We start from the raw sequence: 11,151 nt of genomic DNA, 5'->3' as shown, positions 1-11,151 counted from the left end.
GTTATATTTTATTACTTGTTCGAAATATTTATACAATTGTATCCAACCCCCCCCCTTTGAACAATTGTATCTTTACTGGGAAACAATTGGTATCAGAGCACACTGATAAATTTATAATCAGAAATGATCTAAACATGTCTCTGAACAAGTATGAAAGTATTAAAATTCCCATTCTGAAAAAGACTGAATATCCAACATGGAAGGTGAAGATGCTCATGTACCTGGAAGCTACAGATCCAGATTATCTAGACGTAATCAATGATGGACCCTTCATGCCAACAAAACTGGTGCCTGCAACTCCTTCGGTTGCTGAACACTATCAACTGAAGGAGAAGACAGAATGGACACTAGAAGAGAAAGTAGTTGTGCTGAAAGATGCAAAGGTAAGAAACATTTTGCATAACAGTCTTAATTCTGTGATGTCAAATAGGGTCATAGCCTAGAAAACTACCAAAGAAATATGGGATGCTCTTGAAACTCAATGTCAAGGAACCATGGCCATCAAGAAGAACAAAAGGGATGTTCTGATTCAAGAATATGAACACTTTGAGGCCAAGCCTGATGAAAGTCTCACTGATATCTATGACAGATTTCTGACTCTACTCAACAATCTGTCTTTGGTAGGAAAGGTGTATGATCGAGAGGATTCAAACACCAAGTTTTTAAGAGCATTAAGTGAAGAATGGGAGACTCAGACTTCAATCATACGATATCAGTATGATTTGGATGTAATTACTCTGGATGAAGTCTATGGCATGCTAAGAACTCATAATTTGGAGGTTCAGCAAAGGAGAGAGAGGAAAAGCAGCAAAGGGAAATCTGTTGCTTTGAAAGTTAATGATAAAGCTTCAAAAGAAAAGTCTGTTGGAGCTGTACGAAAGAAGAACAAATTGCCAGAATTAGATACTGATGATTCATCATCATATCCTGATGATGATACTGATTCTGAAACTGATGAGAACATGACAAATTCTGATGCCATGCAAATGGCTGCATTACTGGTTAAGGGCTTCAGGAGAATGCAATTCAGGAAGTCTAGGAACAACAGAAGCTTCAGGAAGAAGTTCATTGGAGGTGAAAAGAAGTCAATTGGGAGAAAAGATGGAAAGGACTCTAAAGCTGGGAAGCTAGACAGGATAAAGATCAAGTGCTACAACTGTGATGAACCTGGTCACTTTGCCTCAGAGTGCAAGAAAATAAAGCATGACACTACTAAAAATAGTAGATACGACATCGGTGCTTAAACATCGGTATGTAATATACCCGATGTTAAAAGCATATTTAACATCGGTTTAAAAAAAAAGCGATGTGAAAAGCCTGTTTAACATCGATTTTACATAGTAGCCGTTGTCTATGTTTAATTTTAAAATAATAACAAATTAATGTTTTTCACTTTAACATCGGTTATTTATACTAACCGTTGTCTATAACCATTTCTAAAAAAATGACTAAATAAATGTTTCAGTTCCCCCGCTGAGTACGTACCCAAATTTTTCCGGTAACAAAAAAGTTAAAAAATTATTTCCCCTTCCCCTTTTACTCACACACCCATACATCTCTATCTCTGTAGCTATCTCCATCTTTATCTCTCTCCCCCAAACCTCGACTCACATATCAGGGCTCTTTCTCTCTCTCAAACTTGCGGCTCTCTCTTTGCTCTCTCTCTCTCAGACCACGATTGTAATTCTCTCTCAAACCTTTGCTCTATCTCAAAAACCCTAATTCTCTCTCTTAAATATCGAACTTCATCTCTCTCCCCCCTCTCTCCCCCCTCTCTCCCCCTCTCTCTTTCCGTCTCTCTCTTTCTCCACTCTACCTTTGTATTCTCTATTACCATCTCTTTCTCCTCTCTCTTTCGACTCCCTATCTAGATCTTGGTGGAAGCTTCGATTTATGTAAAATCGATTGGTGAAGGTTAGACTCTGGCCATGATGAAAGCGATTGACGATGGTTTGAAGAAAGGGAAGGAGTTTTCCGTTACAAATCGGGCTAAAAATTGGTGGTCTTATTTAATTTGGTAGCTTAAAATCGAGTCGAGAAAGCAAATGTTTGGTTTGATTATATATGTAAATTTTAAATTTGTTTCAAAATTTTACATTTTGATTTTAATGAAGCTTTTGTTTATAGGTCTGAAGCTTTGGAGCTTGAAACATATCCTTCAATCGGTAAAATATCTCTCTCTTTTAGCGTTATTTACATCCATTGTGTATTTATATAGATCTGCCAGTGTATATTTATATTTGTATGTTCAGTTTGTTTATTCTATTATGTTCTGCTATTAAGTTTAGGTGTTAAAAAAACAAAGAAGGATACAAAAGCATGGATCTTCTTCAAGTTCTGTTGGTTCCTTTAGATTTACAGTGGTATTATGAATACATAAAAAATGATCTCTCAACTACAAGAAAAATAGACTTTTTCTAACGGATAACTTCAAACAGATTTATTAGATCCATTTCATGTGTATGTTTTCATTTTTTGTACTCATTCTTATATTAGTAATATTTTGGTATAAATATATTGAAGTATTTTGATTTCTTTCGGGTGAAGGCTATGTGTTTTAATTTATGAGTTTATTTTTAGGTCTGATTTTACAGTGAAAGAGTTTAGATCTTACAGATCAGAGTTTGTTTTTAAATTATTTGCTACGTCTGTTAGTATGGATCTTAAAAGTTTTTGTTCTAGCTTCCATCAGGCAAAAAATGTGCTTGGTCTGATACATCATATCTTATTTTGAAGAATTGACATAGATACGGATGATGCACTCCTTCGTTTTAGTTAATTAAGTTGTGGGGATGACCTCATTAACAGAGCAAGAACAGGAATTAACACAACCTGAGCTTTTTGGATCTGAAGCTTGCACTTTTCGTGCTCAAAATAATTGTCAGTTTTAGTTTTCAAGCTAACAACTAGTTAAGTTATGTTTTCAAATCTTTTTAACCTTTTTGGGGTAGCTAGATTAAGTAATCCAAATCACACCCACTTGATTGCAGTTGCTATCTTTAAGTGCAGAGACAATTATGATAGTAAATGGGACAACAGTTGCTGAGCCTATAAAAACCCAAGCTTACATGACCTCCAGATTTACGGGATCATAGTGACTATCATTCTATGTTTCGTTGGCCTCAATATTTGTTGGGATACTTGTTACGATGAAAGATCACCCAGCAAGTAAGTCTTCATCTTGGTTAAAATTTGATTCCTCTTACCATATTAGCTATGGTTCATGTTTACCCCTGCTATATTTAGTACGACAGTCTGTTCACTGGGACACTTGATACAGTATTATATGGGAGTTAAAATGTATATATTTGGCCTGAGGATTGGTTTGTTAATTTCTTGTTTCTGTTATTACTTTTTTCTTTATCTGTAGAAAGAATAATTTAGTGGCATGTGATTAACCACATATATCATATTGCATCCCTTTTTTTAAAGAGTTCATAAGTTACTTATTCTAACCAGTGCATACTCTCTATTTTGGTTAATCAGAATTATGTTTATTCGTGCCTTGAACACGTTGATTTTCCACATGCGTGTCTTTTATGTTATTTGGCAGGAAGAAATAAATTTTTTTAATGCTTTAAAGAACATTTTTCTTATTGTTTTGCTCCCAATTAATTACCACCCTCTAATCCCCTTATCTACCCCCATAAGATGTATCTAAAATCTGTGACTAGTTAAATTTTCGTAAGTACTTCTAAAAAGATTGTATGTTCAAGTTTTTCGGGCTAGTAAGATTAATATCACTGTTGATATAACTTTTCCAGGCTCACTGTTACTATAACAATATAATCTATTTTCATATGTCTCAGTGTCTTCTTCTGTTTCCTCTAATTCTGGTGTAGATAGAAAGAGAAGGCAATTTATGGAATAAATACAGCAGACCATTACTTTTCCAAGACAAAATATAGCAAAATTGCATCAGCTATGACTAGGCTTCTCGCGATGGGCCGACCAATAAAGTTCGAACAAGAATGTCAATTGCATCAGCTATGATATTTGGGTCGGTATTCTGGAGAATGGGAATGTCACAGACGTCAATTCTAGATAGAATGGGACTACTTCAGGTTAAGTTGTTTTATATAAATGTTCTTTGTAAACATACATCGGATATATTAATGTAGAATGTTTATAGCTTTAGAATTTGAAATCTGAGTCGATGCCATTTTTAAAATCGAAATACAATACGTAAAATGTTTTGTTTTTCACATTATTTTCAAGTTGATTTTTTGCCAGTCACTGTTAGAGGACGAGACCGAAGATATGTACCATGCTGTTGAACAAAGTGACCTAGAATTTAATAGTACAAAGATCAATTCTGTAGGTGAGCAACTTACTTGTGTTCAAATAATTAACTTATCCTATGTGCTTGATAGCTTCCTCTATCGTTTCAACTTTTTAAAAGTGATACAGAGGAAGATGAACAACATGCTGGGGCAATCCAAGGCAGCGTGAAAGATATAGATGAATCAATGAGGTAAAGGTCGTGCAAAAGTTTCTTTCGATATCTACGTTTTTATGTTAATTATGCATTTTAGAATATAGATGCATGATGAAGGTACTGAAGCACTCTTCTCTCAAAGTAGATGAGTGTGTTAAACATAATTTGTGAAAGGCGCATATATCTCTGATATATAGGCACTTCTCGGGTGTTTATTAGCCAAAACATAATTAAAATTAAAAGTTAAGAATATGGTAGTAGATGGTTTGGGTACTAGCACCTAATTTATTTTTCTACAGATACTTTCTAACTGGTTAACGCGTCCCTACTGGGGTCAGACGGTCTGCTACAAACATTTATTAGATGGGACGTCGATGTGTTGCAGCTGTTTACGATTCAAGGTTATGGTAGAGATTCTGCGTTACACCGGAAATATACTCTGAATTGTTAAACATAGATAAATATAACTTGTTCTAAATTAGAACAAAGAGAGTTGTCTTCCAATTTGTTTGGACATAATCACAAATGATTACCAGATTTCCAGAAGTATGTTAAAATTCTAAAATGAAAGTAGCTGCAAAAAACAATCCTGCTTCTTTTCCATTAATCCTTGAGTCCTTTAAACAAGAATTCTCATTTTATGCAATATTTTAGGTAGCTAAGTCATGTCAGATAGAGGAAGACATGATTTTAAACTCCACGTTATGTGGTTTGCATCCTCCTATTCATAGTTTTTGTTATTCTGGTAATAACATGCAGTGAAGATTATAATTGGTGGTGGAGGGCTTACCCTACAGCAGGATCATCTTCCTTGTACCTGTTCCTCTACTCCATTTTCTACTTTTTCACAAAGTTGGAGATTATAAAGCTAGTTTCCGGTATCTTGTATTTTGGGTATATGTCAATCGCGTTGTTTGCCTTCTTTATCTTTGACTGGGACGATTGGCTTTTATGCTTGGCTTCCATGATTTCCTTTGACATATCTGTTCCAAGTCAAATATGTTTAGATTGTTGGATGTAATAATTATTAAATTTGGGTTTTATTGTTTGTGGTTGTGATATTTATTTTAGACTTGGAATGTGTCTGAATTGACCACTTCTTGGAATATTTAATGTTAAGAAATTTGGTATCAATGTAGCTTTATGTTTATGTTGCATTGTTTGGTATTTTTTTGGTTGTAAATGTAATTGGTTCCTGTGGATGTGAACAGTATTAGGATGGCATGCAATATACAAGACATTAACATCACATTGGTAAATATAAACCGATGTAAAAAATATAAGAAAGACATCAGGTAAAATAATATTAAACAAAAAAGAACTAAAAAATCCGATGTGAAATAGTCATTTGACATCAGTTCTGAAAAGAAACTCAATGATTTCACATTGGATACAGAAACAAAACCGATGTCTAATCCTACATTTCATATGGGACGTCTAAATGAACCGATGTCTAATCCCGCATTTCACATCGGGCAAATAAATAAACCGATGTTGATTCTCTATTTTGACATCGGTTTGTTCGAATGAATTTTAATAAATGGCTTCTAGAGCTTGTAAAGTTTCATATTTTAATGGATAAATACCTCTTAATATACTCATATTCAATTAGAAATACTGTAATATAAGTTGAAATTTGTTGCAAAGACATCACAATTAATCTTAAAATCGATGTATAGCACCGTAATAGACATCGGTTGTTAACCGATGTCAAAGGCTAATGACATTTAACATCACACGCGAAGACATCAGTTCAGATTTTTTTTAATATCGGTTCAGAACCGATGTCTGATGCCATATTTCTAGTAGTGTGATCAAGGGAAGAGCAAAGCCCTGATCACTTCAAGCAAGAATTGGGTGGACTCCTCTAACTCTGAAGATGAAAATACATGATATGCACTGATGGACAGTCTTGATGATCCTGCTGCTTCTGAGCCTAAGGTATAAACTCCTTTCTTCACTTTTGATACTGAAAATATATCTGAATTGAAATCTATTCTTAAATCTTTGCATGGTAGTTTTAAGAATAAGACTTTAGAAAATGATAGACTTATAACTGAAATTAAGACATTGAAATCTAGGAATGATCAGTTAGAGTCTGACTTGATACATCAGATAGATTTGAAGAAAGAATGTAAGAGAGCTAAACATACAATTAAGATTCTTGAGGCTAGATACAGTATGTTAGAAAAGAATCTAGAGAATGAGAGAAAAACCCTTAAAGCCTGGACTGATTCAGGAAAAAAGGTTCATGAGACGATCTCAAAGAAACACTGGAAAGAATGCCTAGGCTATAAAGATGGAATTAAGGATGTTGACACTGAAAATAAAATTTTCCTTAAAACTCCTGTTAAGTTTATTTCATCAGAAGCTGATGAACCCAAATCTACTTTTGAAAAGGGTTCAACATCAGTATCACAAGAAGAACTGGTAAATGATAAAACTCAAAGAAAGAAAAGCAAGGAAACCATTAAGTCTGTTAAGAAAAAAAAGAACATAGGACTTTTATCAGCAAATTAATTGAAAAAGAAAATATCTGAGATTATTGACATAGGACATTTTTACATCAATAATAAATTGAATTTAAAGTGCTTATGTTTATGTATTATCTAAGATTTAAAATCTTATATCACTCGGTACCCTTTCTCCTAGTACAAAATTTGTGCAACAAATAAAAAATATTGACTAACTAAAATTTATTAAAATTAACAATATTTTTTAAGATAGAAAAACTGGTAAAAAATAACTATCCACACATGTTTTATTTTAAATTTATCCATATTAAACATGTACACGACAGAGCACATTTAAAAGTCCAGTAACTATATGCATGTAAATTTGGCATCAAGTATATAACCGTTTGTGAAATTTTGTACTTTTATATGATTATAATTAAAATTTCACTGCTCACTGGTATTGGTAAGTGGTTGTTAAGTAAACATTTAGGTGTGGAAGACAGTTCACCATAATTCATAAATACATAACTGATATTGTATAAACATGGTCTTACTGATCCTCTGTAGTCCATCACTTTACTCTGAACACCAAGTCGTTAAAAATAATCAAAGATGGTTAAGAATTCTGGGCACAAAAAGGTGTATGGCCGAGAACCCAGAGTCAGACTTCCAATAATAACAGCTGCAAGAATTTTTCAATTGACACAGGAACTAGGTCACAACAATGATGGGCAAACCATTGAATGGCTTCTCCGTGAAGCTGAGCCTGCTATCAGGCGTTATACAGGTACCGGATCAATGCCTTATGTCCCTGAATCAACTCGGTCCCTGAGTCTCCCCATGTCTCCACCATCCTCCTTTGCACCTGTAAGTGCTACTTCAACCATGAGTATCCCCCTGTCTCCGTTGTCCTCCTTTGCTACTTCAACCATGAGTCTCCCCCTATCTCCCCTGTGCTCCTTTGATACTTCGACCATGAATCTCTCCATGTCTCCACCATCCTCCTTTGCACCTGTAAGTGCTACTTCAACCCTCACTGTGACACCTCCTGGTCCTGTCTTGGTGCAAACATTAATGTGTGGCTTGGCATCTTCACATGAATCTTTTGTGGGACCTGCACTGAACCGTCCTATACCTACCATGCTAACGGGGTCAACAATGCGGGTTCCGTCCACAAGGGGAATGGTTGCTCCTACAATGGTTGATCTTGTGCCAGCATATGGATCATACATGGTGCCTCAGCAAAATATTGGAATGGCTCAGTCTGGCATAGGGGTAGTACCCACAACTGTTGTTCCTGAATCTTATATAATGCCACAAGAAAATGCTGGGCTTCCTGAGCTACCTGGCATTGAGTTTGATAATTCAGAGTTTTTTATGTCACTGCTGCAGGGAAATGACGTAGCAAATGAGGGTAGATGGTTCAATGATCAGAATGATCTTCATAATCATTAGATAAGTGATCCTTGAGATGTTATAATTATTTATCTCCTAAAAAGATGGTTATGTCACATGTAGAATTTAATCTCTTTTAATTTTTTTTCATTTTTAGTTATCACCCACAAAGGTGATTATGTCATATCTTAAATTTAGTTTTTTATATTTTATTTTATTTTCTCTTTGTTATTTAAGATAATTAATTAAACAACTTTTCAAATTTAATCTTTTAAGATCGGGATAATGATGATCTTGATTTGCAATTCTTAGGATTTGTTATCATTTCAAACCAGAAAGTTTGTAGCTAATTTTTACAATATTCATGCTTCTTACCTTCACTACAAGAAAATAAGGTTAAATACAACTGATTTAAATTCGGCCGGGGTTAAATTCGACCGCAAGCGGTCGAATCCTTTGGACACGGCTAAATTCGACCGGCCTCAGTCGAATTCAAACGGTTGTATTTAAACAGTCGTATTTACAATCAATTTTAACTGAAAACGGTTGAAATTAAAACGGTCGAAATTAAACTAGTCGAATTTAGCCCCTAAATTCGACCAAAAAAAATTTCCGTTCGAATTTAGCCCCAAAAAAAATGGAGGGAATTTTCCCGCTAAGTAATTTATTTGCCACTCCTAAATTTAACCGATTTCGGTCAAATTTTATATTTAAAAATGGAGGGAAATTTACCCATACTTTTGCACTTTTAAAAAAAATGAGGGAAATTTCCCGCCCATTTTGAAGGTATATTTCAACGAAATTCGGTTTTATTTATAACTTTTTTCAATTTAATTTTTAATAAAAAAAATTATTTAAATGTTAGTGAATATTTTGAAATTATGGATATTTAAAAGTTATCCAAATAAAAAAAATTAGTTCTTGAAAAAATAAATTATGCGCTATAAGAATTTTCAAATTTCTTTATTTGTTTAAAAAATATAATTGATGCTAGTTATGAGTATAAGTCTAACCGATATTTGACTTTTAAAATGACAAACCAAATAAAATTATTTTGATATGAAATTTTGGTCATAACACTAATATATATATATAAGCATCCATACGGTTGAATCGATGAAAAAAATTTATAAAAAAAAAAAAATAAAACACCAATTCAAGACTAAATACTAATTAGCTGTACTGGTCAAACTGTTGCCTGACTATTAAAATGACAAATTAAATAAAATTATTTTGATTTGAAACTTTCATTATATCACTAATATATATATATATATATATCACTAGTTAGTTATACTAGTCAAACTCATGTTTGACTTTTAAAATGGGAAACCAAATAAAATTATATTGTTATGAAACTTCGGTTAAATCATTAATATATATATATATATATTGACATCCTTACGGTTAGATCAAGTGCATTGAAAAGAAATTAATTTAAAAATAAATTAAATATTTTTACACATAAAAAGTTTCAAAATCGTGACAAAAAAGCATCAAAATTTTATTTTATATAATATATTATTTGAAAAACATTTTGAAAATTACTTTCTTAAAAACAAAAATAAAATGTTTTCATCTTTTAATATATTAAAAGCCCAACCCAATCATCCTAATATAAGGCCAGACCAAACTTAAATAATTTTATAAACTGATTTATACCAAGCCCATTAGTATTCAAATCAGCCCAATTCATTAAAAAAACCCTACAATCTTGGCCGTCCATCTCATTCAATATCTAATCCTAGCCGTACATGTGAAAACAAATATACACTAAAATAGGGTTTACTACTAAGCTGTGTGTATGTGCCTCTCAGCCGTGTCTCAATTCTCTCTTATTCTCTCTCAAGAACTCGGCTGATATCTTTTATTTTCCGTCGAGTTCATCAATGATTCCGAACCAATCTCAAATAATCTTTCTCTATCAGATACTATACACTCTATTCGAGCTATTCAATTGCAAAATCTGTTGAATCGTTCATTAAATTGGATGGGTTGGTAAAATCGAATAATTTTTGATCAAATCCACTTGAGTTCTAATCGATAGAACTTGAGTTTGATTCGAAATCAAAATTCACACACACGATTACACGGATATATGTATATTTAGGCTAGATTTATGTTCAAATTATTATAACCCTAATTTATGTTTGAGTGTTTTTGTGCAGAATTAATGAAGAATGAAGAAGAAACTGATGGATTAAGAAGCTAAAATGGCAGAGACATGAAAATCAGTGCCAAATCAACACAAGTCGATGGGTCAACTTGGCCGACTCACTGAGTTGACTCGGACGATTCACTGAGTCAACTGGTCGAGTCTGAAAAAATATTTTGGAAATTTGCTTCAAGATGAGCAACTAATTGTCGAGGTGCTCGCATTTTTTATCTACGCTCATATATCTATTTATGTTGTAATTTAGAATAGAATTTTTTAAAGTTATTCCTAGGAGGACTATACACCTATGATAGCTTTGTATGATTGTAAACTATAATTTGATATTATTGCTTTTAATTAAGATTCAATTAAAAATTGAGTTTTGCCGGAGTCGTCATCGGTTTTTGTTTGAAATTAACCGGATTTAAGGTTGGGATTGGACTGTTGTTTGTTGTGTTGATTGTCCTTTACCATTATACAAAAATGGACATAAAAACAGAGCAACCAATTCATTTTGATGCCAAAACAAACTTGGTCCGTGCTTGTTCGTGGTTACTGGAACACATGACCGGAAACTGGGTTCGGATTAATCATTTTATTTTTTTAAAAATTGGTGTTGGTTAAATCGACCGAATATGGTTAAATTTAGAATTGTATTTTCAACGAATTCAAGTTTTGGGCGGGCCTTTTAACTTTTTCAAAAAATT

At 33.3% G+C, this 11,151-nt stretch overlaps 2 long non-coding RNA genes across 2 annotated transcripts; both read left to right on the top strand.

Annotated features, from left to right (window-relative positions):
• Positions 1-2,031: 2,031 nt before the first annotated feature.
• On the top strand, positions 2,032-4,242 carry LOC141700865 (uncharacterized). Its single transcript, XR_012566553.1, has 3 exons — positions 2,032-2,165; positions 3,010-3,168; positions 3,843-4,242. It is a non-coding gene; the product is annotated as an uncharacterized LOC141700865 (long non-coding RNA).
• Positions 4,243-10,076: 5,834 nt separating this feature from the next.
• LOC141700864 (uncharacterized) lies at positions 10,077-10,834 on the top strand. The gene is made up of 2 exons (XR_012566552.1): positions 10,077-10,283; positions 10,458-10,834. It is a non-coding gene; the product is annotated as an uncharacterized LOC141700864 (long non-coding RNA).
• The last annotated feature ends 317 nt before the right edge of the window (positions 10,835-11,151 follow it).

Source organism: Apium graveolens, unplaced genomic scaffold, assembly GCF_009905375.1.
Source record: "Apium graveolens cultivar Ventura unplaced genomic scaffold, ASM990537v1 ctg3000, whole genome shotgun sequence".
In the NCBI taxonomy this organism is placed as follows: Eukaryota; Viridiplantae; Streptophyta; class Magnoliopsida; order Apiales; family Apiaceae; genus Apium; species Apium graveolens.
Note: the sequence above shows the minus strand (reverse complement) of the source record. Positions and strands in the feature narration are given on the sequence as shown.